We start from the raw sequence: 9,181 nt of genomic DNA on the forward strand, positions 1-9,181 counted from the left end.
CGGGTGATATTTGATGTGTAGTTTGCTTAGCCTGGTAAAGCTGTGTTCACAGGCGAAGGCCTTAAGTTCATTCAACAGGGACTGTGATGTGGAGCCTTCGTGGCCTTGTTGAGCCCAGGGTGGGCATGACCTTTACAAGGTAGGCGGGGCTCTAGCGGGGCTAAATCAATTCTTAAAGTGCTAAAGCAGTCAGGAGGCGGTGAGAGAGTGGGAAGCAGACAGGGGTCTGGCGGTAAGTCAAAAGCACATAGGCAGCAGCATTGGAGGGAGGCTAGAGTTCCAGCCCCACCTCCCACCTCCCCAAAAGGAAGTGAAGTGCGTGTTCCTGAGGCTTTGAAAGCTTCCATGCCTGAGCAACAGTTTACCAGAGAAGGAACGGGCGCTGGTACTGGAGAAAATTGTGAGGCTTCTAGAACTGGTGGCTTACTTCTCTTAGGTATGCTGTGCATATTTGCCCCATGGAAGAAAATGTACTAGGAATGGAGATTGTCCAGCCCTGGCCCTTTCTGCAGGCAGGTGTGGCTGAGTTTAAAGACAAGGTCTCAACCTTATAGCTCTTGCCATATAACTCACAGGAACCACCCGTCTCCCTCCCCAGTGCTGGGTTTAAAAGTCCACACTGCCAGGCCCAGTGTTTGCTCGCTCTTGGTCCTGCTCTAGGCTGAGCAATGCCAGACAGACCCAGCAGGCCCAGTGGGTATGGGGGAGGCACGGGGGCAGGGGGATGAGGTGTGGCCCCACAACCATCAGGACGAAAGGACTCGGTCCAAGGTCTGGAGAGATGACTCCACAGCAGGTGAGAGCACTGCCTGCTCTCCCAGAGGACCCGGGTTCAATTCCCAGCAACCACTGACTAATGCAGTTCCAGGAGATCTGACGCCCTCTTCTGGCCTCTTGGGATACAGCACAGACACAATGCTGAAACACCTATAAGCATAAACATAATTTTAATAATTTTTACTTTTGGTGCATTGGTGTTTTTCCTGCATAGTATGGCTGTGTGAGGGTGTCAGATCCTAGAGTTACAGAGAGTTGAGAGCTGCCCTGTGGCTGCTGCAAATTGAGCCCAGGTCCTCTGGAAGAACAGTCAGTGCTCTTAACCACTGAGCCATCTCTCCAGCTCCATACACAGGTTTTTTTGTTGGTCTGTTTGTTTTGTTTTGACTTTTGGTTTTTCGAGACAGGGTTTCTCTGTGTGGTCCTGGCTGTCCTGGAACTCACTCTGTAGACCAGGCTGGCCTCCAACTCAGAAATCCACCTGCCTCTGCTTCCCAAGTGCTGGGATTAAAGGCGTGCGCCACCACTGCCTGTTGTTGTTGTTGTTGTTGTTGTTGTTGTTGTTTAAAGGAATTGGTACAAACGATGGTTTTTTTCTCATTGCATTGGGCCTTGCTTGTGTTTCTTTTTAAATACCTCATTAGCTGTCAAAGATGAATTATTATTTTCCTGGAATAGATGGTAGAGAGCCTTCAGAGCCCTGGCCCATCATCTGGAGAAAGCGTTCAGGACACAGTGCTAACCCTGAGTATCTTATAGATCTGGGAGAAGGTCTGGAAGAACAACGGCAACAGAAAGGAAGAACGCCTGCAGGCTCGCTCACGGCTGGGGAGAGACACCCCAGAAGCCATATACCTATGAGTGGAAGCCCCACTCGTCAGTGGGCTTCCTCTGTAGTGCCAGGGCGGGCTACCTCTATCCACGCCTGGACACAGTCCTCTGAGGCCTCCAAAACCATAAAAGCTGATGTCATGTACTGGATAGTTTTTTGGTCAACACAAGCTAAACTCCTCTGAGAGGCGGGAACCTCAATTAAGAAAATGTCTCAGCCGGGCATGGTGGCGCACGCCTGTAATCCCAGCACTTGGGAGGCAGAGGCAGGTGGATTTCTGAGTTGGAGGCCAGCCTGGTCTACAGAGTGAGTTCCAGGACAGCCAGAACCACACAGAGAAACCCTGTCTTGAAAAACCAAAAAACCAAGCCTCCCCCCCCAAAAAAGAAAAAAAAGTCTCTATGACACTGGGCTGTACGGAAGCCTGTTGGGTATTTTCTTAATCAGTGCTTGATGGAGGAAGGGCCCAGCCCACTGTGGGTGGAACCATCCCTGGGCAGGTGGTCCTGGGTTCTATCAGAAAGCAAACTGAGCAAGCCATGGGGAGCAAACCAGTAAGCAGCACCCCTCCATGGCCTCTGCATCAGCTCCTGCCTCCAGGTTCCTGCCCTGGGTGAGTTCCTGCTCTGACTCGTATTTGTTTGTTTGTGTATTTATTTATTTATGAGTACTCTGCCACATGTACACCCGTGGGCACCATGAAAGGCAGTCTATGGCCTGGTTGAGCGAGGCTTACTCCAGAGGCCCAGTAGAATATTCTATGAGAGATGGGACCAGTGGGACATGCTCCCAGATACTCAGGCTCCTGACACATACTTTCCAGCCATACATGAATGAAAAACACCAATGCACCTAAAGTAAAAATTATTAAAAATATGTTTATGCATATAGGTGTTTCACCTGCATGCGTGTTTCAGCATTGTGTCTGTGCTGTATCCCAAGAGGCCAGAAGAGGGCGTCAGATCTCCTGGAACTGCATAACTGACTCCTCAACTCCATAATCCTGTGGCCATCAGTCACACATAGGGCCACGCCCCTAGTTTTCTGGCTGGACTCCACCCCCACAGTCACCTGGCTACAGCCAGGTTTTCCCCGCCCCACAGTTACCTGGCAACAGCCATAAGCCAGCCCACTAACCTCTCCCGTTCCCATGTTTAAAGAGTCTGCCCAGCCCCTCCCAGCTCTCCTGCTTTTCTCTCTTGTGTCGTCCCTGTCCCCGTTCCACCTCTCTCCCCATTCTTCTCCCCTCTTTCCACATGGTCATGGCCAGCTCTCATCCCTCTATCTTTTCTTTCTCTCTTCTCTCTTTTCTCTTCCTACTTCTCTATAATAAAGCTTTGAAACTATGGACTGTCTCTTTTTATCAAAACCCACAGTGTAGGAGCATGGAATAGGCCTCAGTGTCTCCAGCCGCAGGATAGGACCAAGCCTCTTCCCAGCACCAGAACGGCCCGGTCTTCTGAGCAAGGACCTTCCCCACTAGCTGGTCAGCTTCCCTCAACAGGTACTTGAGAGGCCTACACAGGTATCTCCTCCTCCCCTTTCCCTACAGCTGGCACCTAATGTGGTCCCCACATACATCCACGTGCCAGAAGAGGACATTGGATCCCCTTACAGATAGTCGCCAGTCACAGTGTGGTTGCTGGGAATTGAACTCAGGACCCCTGGAAGAGCAGCCCGTGCTCCTCACTGCTGAGCCATCTCCCCAGCCTCTGCCCTGACTTTGTTTGAAGATGAACAGTGATATGGAAGTGTAAGCCAAATGAACCAAATAAACCTGTTCCATTCCATCACAGCAATAGAAATCCTGATGAAACAGACCACTGCTATTATTGCATGCCAGATGAGATGTGAGACCCTATTGCTAAAGACATCTCTTGTTTTGCATGCAAACCATTGAGAAATTAGCCAATGGAACTTACAAGGCTCAGGAAACAAAAGTCATTAGATCCAGGAAGCTCAAAGTCAAAAGACTCTTGAGACCCACTACTGAGGTTATACAATCTTGAGTAACTGCTGGGGAGAGCAGTCTCTTCTGTGGAGCTGCCTGCAAGCTGGGCGGGAGCTCTGACAGCTTTTGTGAATCATCCAACTGGGGTGGGCTTTCAGGATACAACATCCTTTGAGTTACCATAGCAACCCCAATGAACTCGGTGAACTTGGTTCACCAAGATAGATGTGAACATTCAGGGGTTCTATTCCTGCACAAACATCATGACCAGAAGCAAGCTGGGGAGGAATGGGGTTTATTCCGTGCACTGGCTGGTTTTGTGTGTCAACTTGACAGAGGCTGGAGTTATCACAGAGAAAGGAGTTTCAGTTGGGGAAGTGCCTCCTGAGATCCAGCTGTGGGGCATTTTCTCAATTAGTGATCCAGCGAGCCAGGAGGATCCTTTGTGGGTGGTGCTATCCCTGGGCTGGTGGGTTCTATAAGAGAGCAGGCTGAGCAAGCCAGGGGAAGCAAGCCAGTAAGGAACATCACTGCAATCACAGGTGGAGCGCTAGATAATCCTCACATGACTCTGATACCCAAGGAAATTGGCCCAGGGCTTGCAAGGTGGCCAGAGTCATGCTCACGGGAGTTCACCCCATGGAGTCGCCGTCGTCTCCTTATTCTCACTTCAGTGCCCCTTCCACTACCCTAGACACCACAGAGCTGAGGCCTGGCAGGCGCACTGTAGCTAGTCACTCACTCCTTCTCTCCAGGCCCCTAGGGTTATCTAAACCTCTTGTTAAAGACCTATTTATAGCCCCAAACTACACTCCTGCTTGGGGTAATGAGCCCCTAGGGTCGGCTGCCAGCCGTGTGAAATGAGGGTTTCTTTTGGTTTGTCCTGAACCTTTCAGCCGTGGAGGGAGGTGGGCTTGTGGGGAAGGGGCCTTGGGATCAGGGCCCCCGGATTCAGAAAATGGGCTGAGGTTGGACAGTTTTTGTATATGATGACAATTCCTGAAGGTGGCAGGTGACACAGAAGCAAACATTTATTCTGGTGGTAAGAAGACAGGTGACAGAGGCAAGACCTGCAGTCTCTATTCTGTCTCTTGCCTAATGTGTCCTCAACATTCAGTGACGTCTGCAGGCTCAGGAGACACTAGACACCTGCTTATATGAATGAACCAGTACTACTACATTGTATTATAAAATAGTAGAAATGATTTGTTTATTCACACACAAATATACTTGAGACAGGGTCTCACTATATAGACTTGGCTGGCCTGCAATTCTGTACAGAACAGGCTGGCCCACAACTGGACTTTATTTCTCTGTAGTAGACTTAATATAATATTATAAGTTCCCTTGATGCCCTCTATGTGCCTCTGCCTGTCATAGTCTGCATCATACTGTGACACTGCTAGTGACTCTCCAGTGTCTCCGTCTCCAGCAGACTGAGCTAGACCTGGGGTCCGCTTTATTTCTCTGTTTCCCAGAGTTTGTTGTTGTTGTTGTGAGATGAGGCCTCACAAAGCCCGGACTGGTGTTCTTGAGTTCCTTTTTTTTTTTTTTTTTTTTTTTTTTTTGGTTTTTTGGATTTGGTTTTTTGGAGACAGGGTTTCTCTGTATAGCCCTGGATGTCCTGGAACTCACTCGGTAGACCAGGCTGGCCTCGAACTCAGAAATCCGCCTGCCTCTGCCTCCCAGAGTGCTGGGGATTACAGGTGTGCACCACCACCACCCTGTGTTCTTGAGCTCCTTGCATAGTCAAGGATGGCCTTGAACTTTTGGTCATCTTGCCTGTGTCTTCTGAGTTCTGGGGTTGTAAGCCTGTGCCACGACACTTGGCTTTCTGTGGTGCTATCAACCGATCAAACCCACTTCCTTTGGGCTAGGCAAGCACTCTAAGCCACACCCTCAGCCCAGAAACAGACTATTGTATGAATCAGCTCTCGGTAGGGTGACTTGGCATAGCAAGAAAAATCACACCAAACCAAGGCCCAAATACCCCAGGAACTACATTTATACCCAGCCTGTCCTGGGATAGCCTCCGCTCATCTTGGCATGGGAACAGCACCGATAACCCTGAGGAGTAGACGGCAGGAATGTGGCAGCTAAGAGCTAAGTCCTGGGCTCTGGTTCAGACTGTGGTTGAGCCAGGCTCCACACTGGGGCGGGGTGGGGGTGGGGGTGAGGTCTCTTGACTGTCTGCTCTGCCCCCTCACCTCTGACCTGGGGATGACATTAATGCATCACATGGCATCTGCATAAGTTAAGTGATTCAATGTTTAAGACCCCACATTGGCTTAGTGACCACTCAGAGTGACGTCACTCAACTGGTGGGGGGAGGGGGAGCTTTGCAGTAGCTCCATTACAGACTCTGGCAGAGTGGGGGTCCAGCCCATCCCACTGAGTCACCAAAGGAGGACTGAGTTAGGGACATGGTGACACTATTCTGCCTAGATGCCCAGTGCTTTGGGACCATCCATTCTGTTCCGGATACCACGGAACATCAGCCCAGTCCGGTGGTGTTACCCAGTTTAGGACCACCTTGGAAGTGAAGGTGAGGACTTCTGGACCTGTGGTGACGTGTGCAGTGGTGTGACAGATGCTGAACACATTGCACTACTTTTTATCCTTGAAGCCGCCTCCGAGGTACTGAGCACCAGAAACAAAAGAAGAGTTCCGGGAAGGGCATGCTCACCCGAGGCTGTGCAGAAGTGATCTGTGTCTGCATCTGCATCTTCGTCTGCATCTGCATCCTGGACCCTCTCCTCCACCACCTGGGCCCTCCTGTACAAGCTGCCTCCAGAGGCTGTTGGTGATGTAGCATTATCAACCTGACAGGTTGCCTGGTGAGGATGTCTGGGCATGCCTTCAAGGGATGATCCTGGTTAGATGCACAGTCCCATTCTCTGGACAGAGGTCTTGAACTTCATACGGAGAAGGAAGGTGATTGGACAAAAGCATCCACTCCTTTCTTCTTCCTAACTGTGCATGCAACCTGACCAGTTGCTCTGGCTTTTCTGTGCCTTGGCTTCCCAGCCCCCAGGATCAACTCTATCTCAGACTGAGCCACAGTGAAACTCAAGTTGCTTTCTCCCGAGTGTTTTATCACAGCAATACAAAAGCGAATATGCCAGGAGGATGGAAGACAGGCCAGGCTTGGGCTGAGCAGCAGCGTGGCACGGGGCCTTTGACAGCTGTTCTCTGGCCTGGAAGCACTTGGCACCTTGGAGCCTGGGAGGATGGGTCACAAAAAGAAGATAGAGCAGGGAACTGCAGCAAGGCACAGAGGGTGTGCTGGGCCCCAAGCCCAGCGTCTACCTTCCACACAGAGCTCCCTGCACTCTGGTCCCGGGGCTCTGAGTGGGTCACCCTTTCAGGTCAGTGTCCTCATGTGTCACACGCAGGGTCATCACTCCTGCTCGGTTGTCATGGCATTACACGAGACAATGTGGGAGACAGAACTGGGTCAAGTCCAGGCCAGGCTCCAGTGCTAATTAGCTCTATGACCTAAGTTGTGTCTCCTGTCTGAGCTTTCTTTTCCCCATTCAGATATTGGTCACTGCCTGTCTCATGAGCACTTGGGGACACAGTGGCTGAGGAGTGGCTGCTGGTACATTTGCTTGGGCTCAAGGCAGGCCTTGTCACCTTGATTTGCTTAGTCTCTGTGTGCCTAGTTCCTCTCTGGTAAAGCGGGAGTCAACATAAGTCCCTCTGCTCCATCGAGCTGTGACATTAGGTGCTGCAATTAAGAGAAAGGATGTTGGCTAGGGGCTGGAGAGATGGCTCAGAGGTCAAGAGCACTGGCTGCTCTTTTGGGTTCCATTCCTAGCATCCATCTGGCCAGTTCACTACCAACTCTAACTCTAGTTTCAGGGCATCTGATGCCTTCTGCCCTCAGTGGGACCCAGACATCCACATGGGGCAGAGACCTACATACAGGTAAAGTATTCATACAAGCAAGATTTTTCTTTTCTTTTAAAAAAACTTTTATTTATTTAATATACAGTATTCTACATGCATGCCTGCACACCAGAAGAGAGCACCAGATTTTCTTATAGATGGCAATGAGCCACTATGTGGTTGCTGGGAATTGAACTCAGGACCTCTGGAAAAGCAGCCAGTGCCCTTATCCTCGGACCATCTCTCCAGCCCAAGATCCCTTCCTCCCCGCTCTCCCTCAGACAGGGTTTCTCTGTGTAGCCCTGGCTGTCCTGGAACTCACTCTGTAGACCAGGCTGGCCTTGAATTCAGAAATCCACCTGCCTCTGCCTCCCAAGTGCTGGGATTAAAGGCGTGTGCCACCACCGCCCTGCTAAGATTTTTTTCTTAAGTTAAATAAATAATTAAAATAATAAGAATGTAGCCTGTAGCCCTCTGAGGCCGAGGAACACTCATTAGCTCCAGGTCTGGCCTCACAGGGACTAATCCTGGCTGCGTGCTGGGTACCACTTTCAAACAGTTTACACTTTGCCTCTCATCCTCAAAGCAGAGCCTCTGAGCTGGGTGATAGACTGTCTCTATTTTGTTCCCGAAATTGAGTCACCCAGAGGTCCAGTGTCTTGCCAGAGGTCATAGAATGATTAGTGGACAGTCTGAGTCTAGCAGAGTCCTCGCCATCCCTAACAAGGGATCCAGAAATGGGAGCCATTAGAATATCTGCGTTACGTTTTTGGATCCAGGAGAGAAGGCAATTATTCATGTCTCAGTGGAGTAGGGCTTAAATGAGCCCTAGAGGCAGTGCATGGAGGGATGCCAGGTCTGTCTGCTCACTTCCCGAGCCTTACAGCAGGGGGAGCCCGCTGACTCTGCCTGGGTCAGGGCCTCTGGCTGGAGACTCGGTTTAAGGTAGGTCTAGCCTGTGGGTCCTGTGAGCACTTGGAAGCGCCTGCTGAGAGTAGGTAGCCAACGCAAAGCCAGGGGGAGACAGGCTTGGTCTGAGCGGTAAGGCACTCGCACAGGTTTCTTGCATCCCAGGGCAAAAGATTGGGCCAGGAATTCATGGTCGGATATAGAAATAGAGCTGTTTCTTCAGAAAGGGAAAACCAGAGAAAGGACTGAGCAGTGGCGTCCATAGGGCTCATAGTGACTTTGGATTTCATCGGGGCTCACAGCAGGCTCTAGAGGACCTGCCCTCCTCCTCTGGTTTCCACAAGCACTCCACCCGTGGGCATAAACTCAGATAAATACACGTATACACATCGCTCCTGAGAAGGGGGGGGGGGCACCAGCTAGTGAGGTGAAGGGTAAGAGCTTGACCGTGCTGGACTGCGAACCTGTTCACTGTGTAGCCCTGGTTGGGGGAGGGCTTCCACTCCTACGCCAAATGGCTCCTTTAATGTGTTGATTAAAAAAAATATATTACAGGGCTGGAGAGATGGCTCAGTGGTTAAGAGCATTGACTGCTCTTCTGAAGGTCCTGAGTTCAATTCCCAGCAACCACATGGTGGCTCACAACCGTCTATAATGGAATTTGATGTCCTCTTCTGGTGTGTCTGAAGACAGCTACATTGTATTCATCATATACATAGAATAAATAAAATCTTTTAAAAAAATATATTACATTTTTTCCAGGCATGGTTGTGTATGCTTTTTTTTTTTTTTTACTCTTTATAAAGGAAAACTTTTTTTTT

Source organism: Apodemus sylvaticus, chromosome 5 (genome assembly GCF_947179515.1).
Source record: "Apodemus sylvaticus chromosome 5, mApoSyl1.1, whole genome shotgun sequence".
In the NCBI taxonomy this organism is placed as follows: Eukaryota; Metazoa; Chordata; class Mammalia; order Rodentia; family Muridae; genus Apodemus; species Apodemus sylvaticus.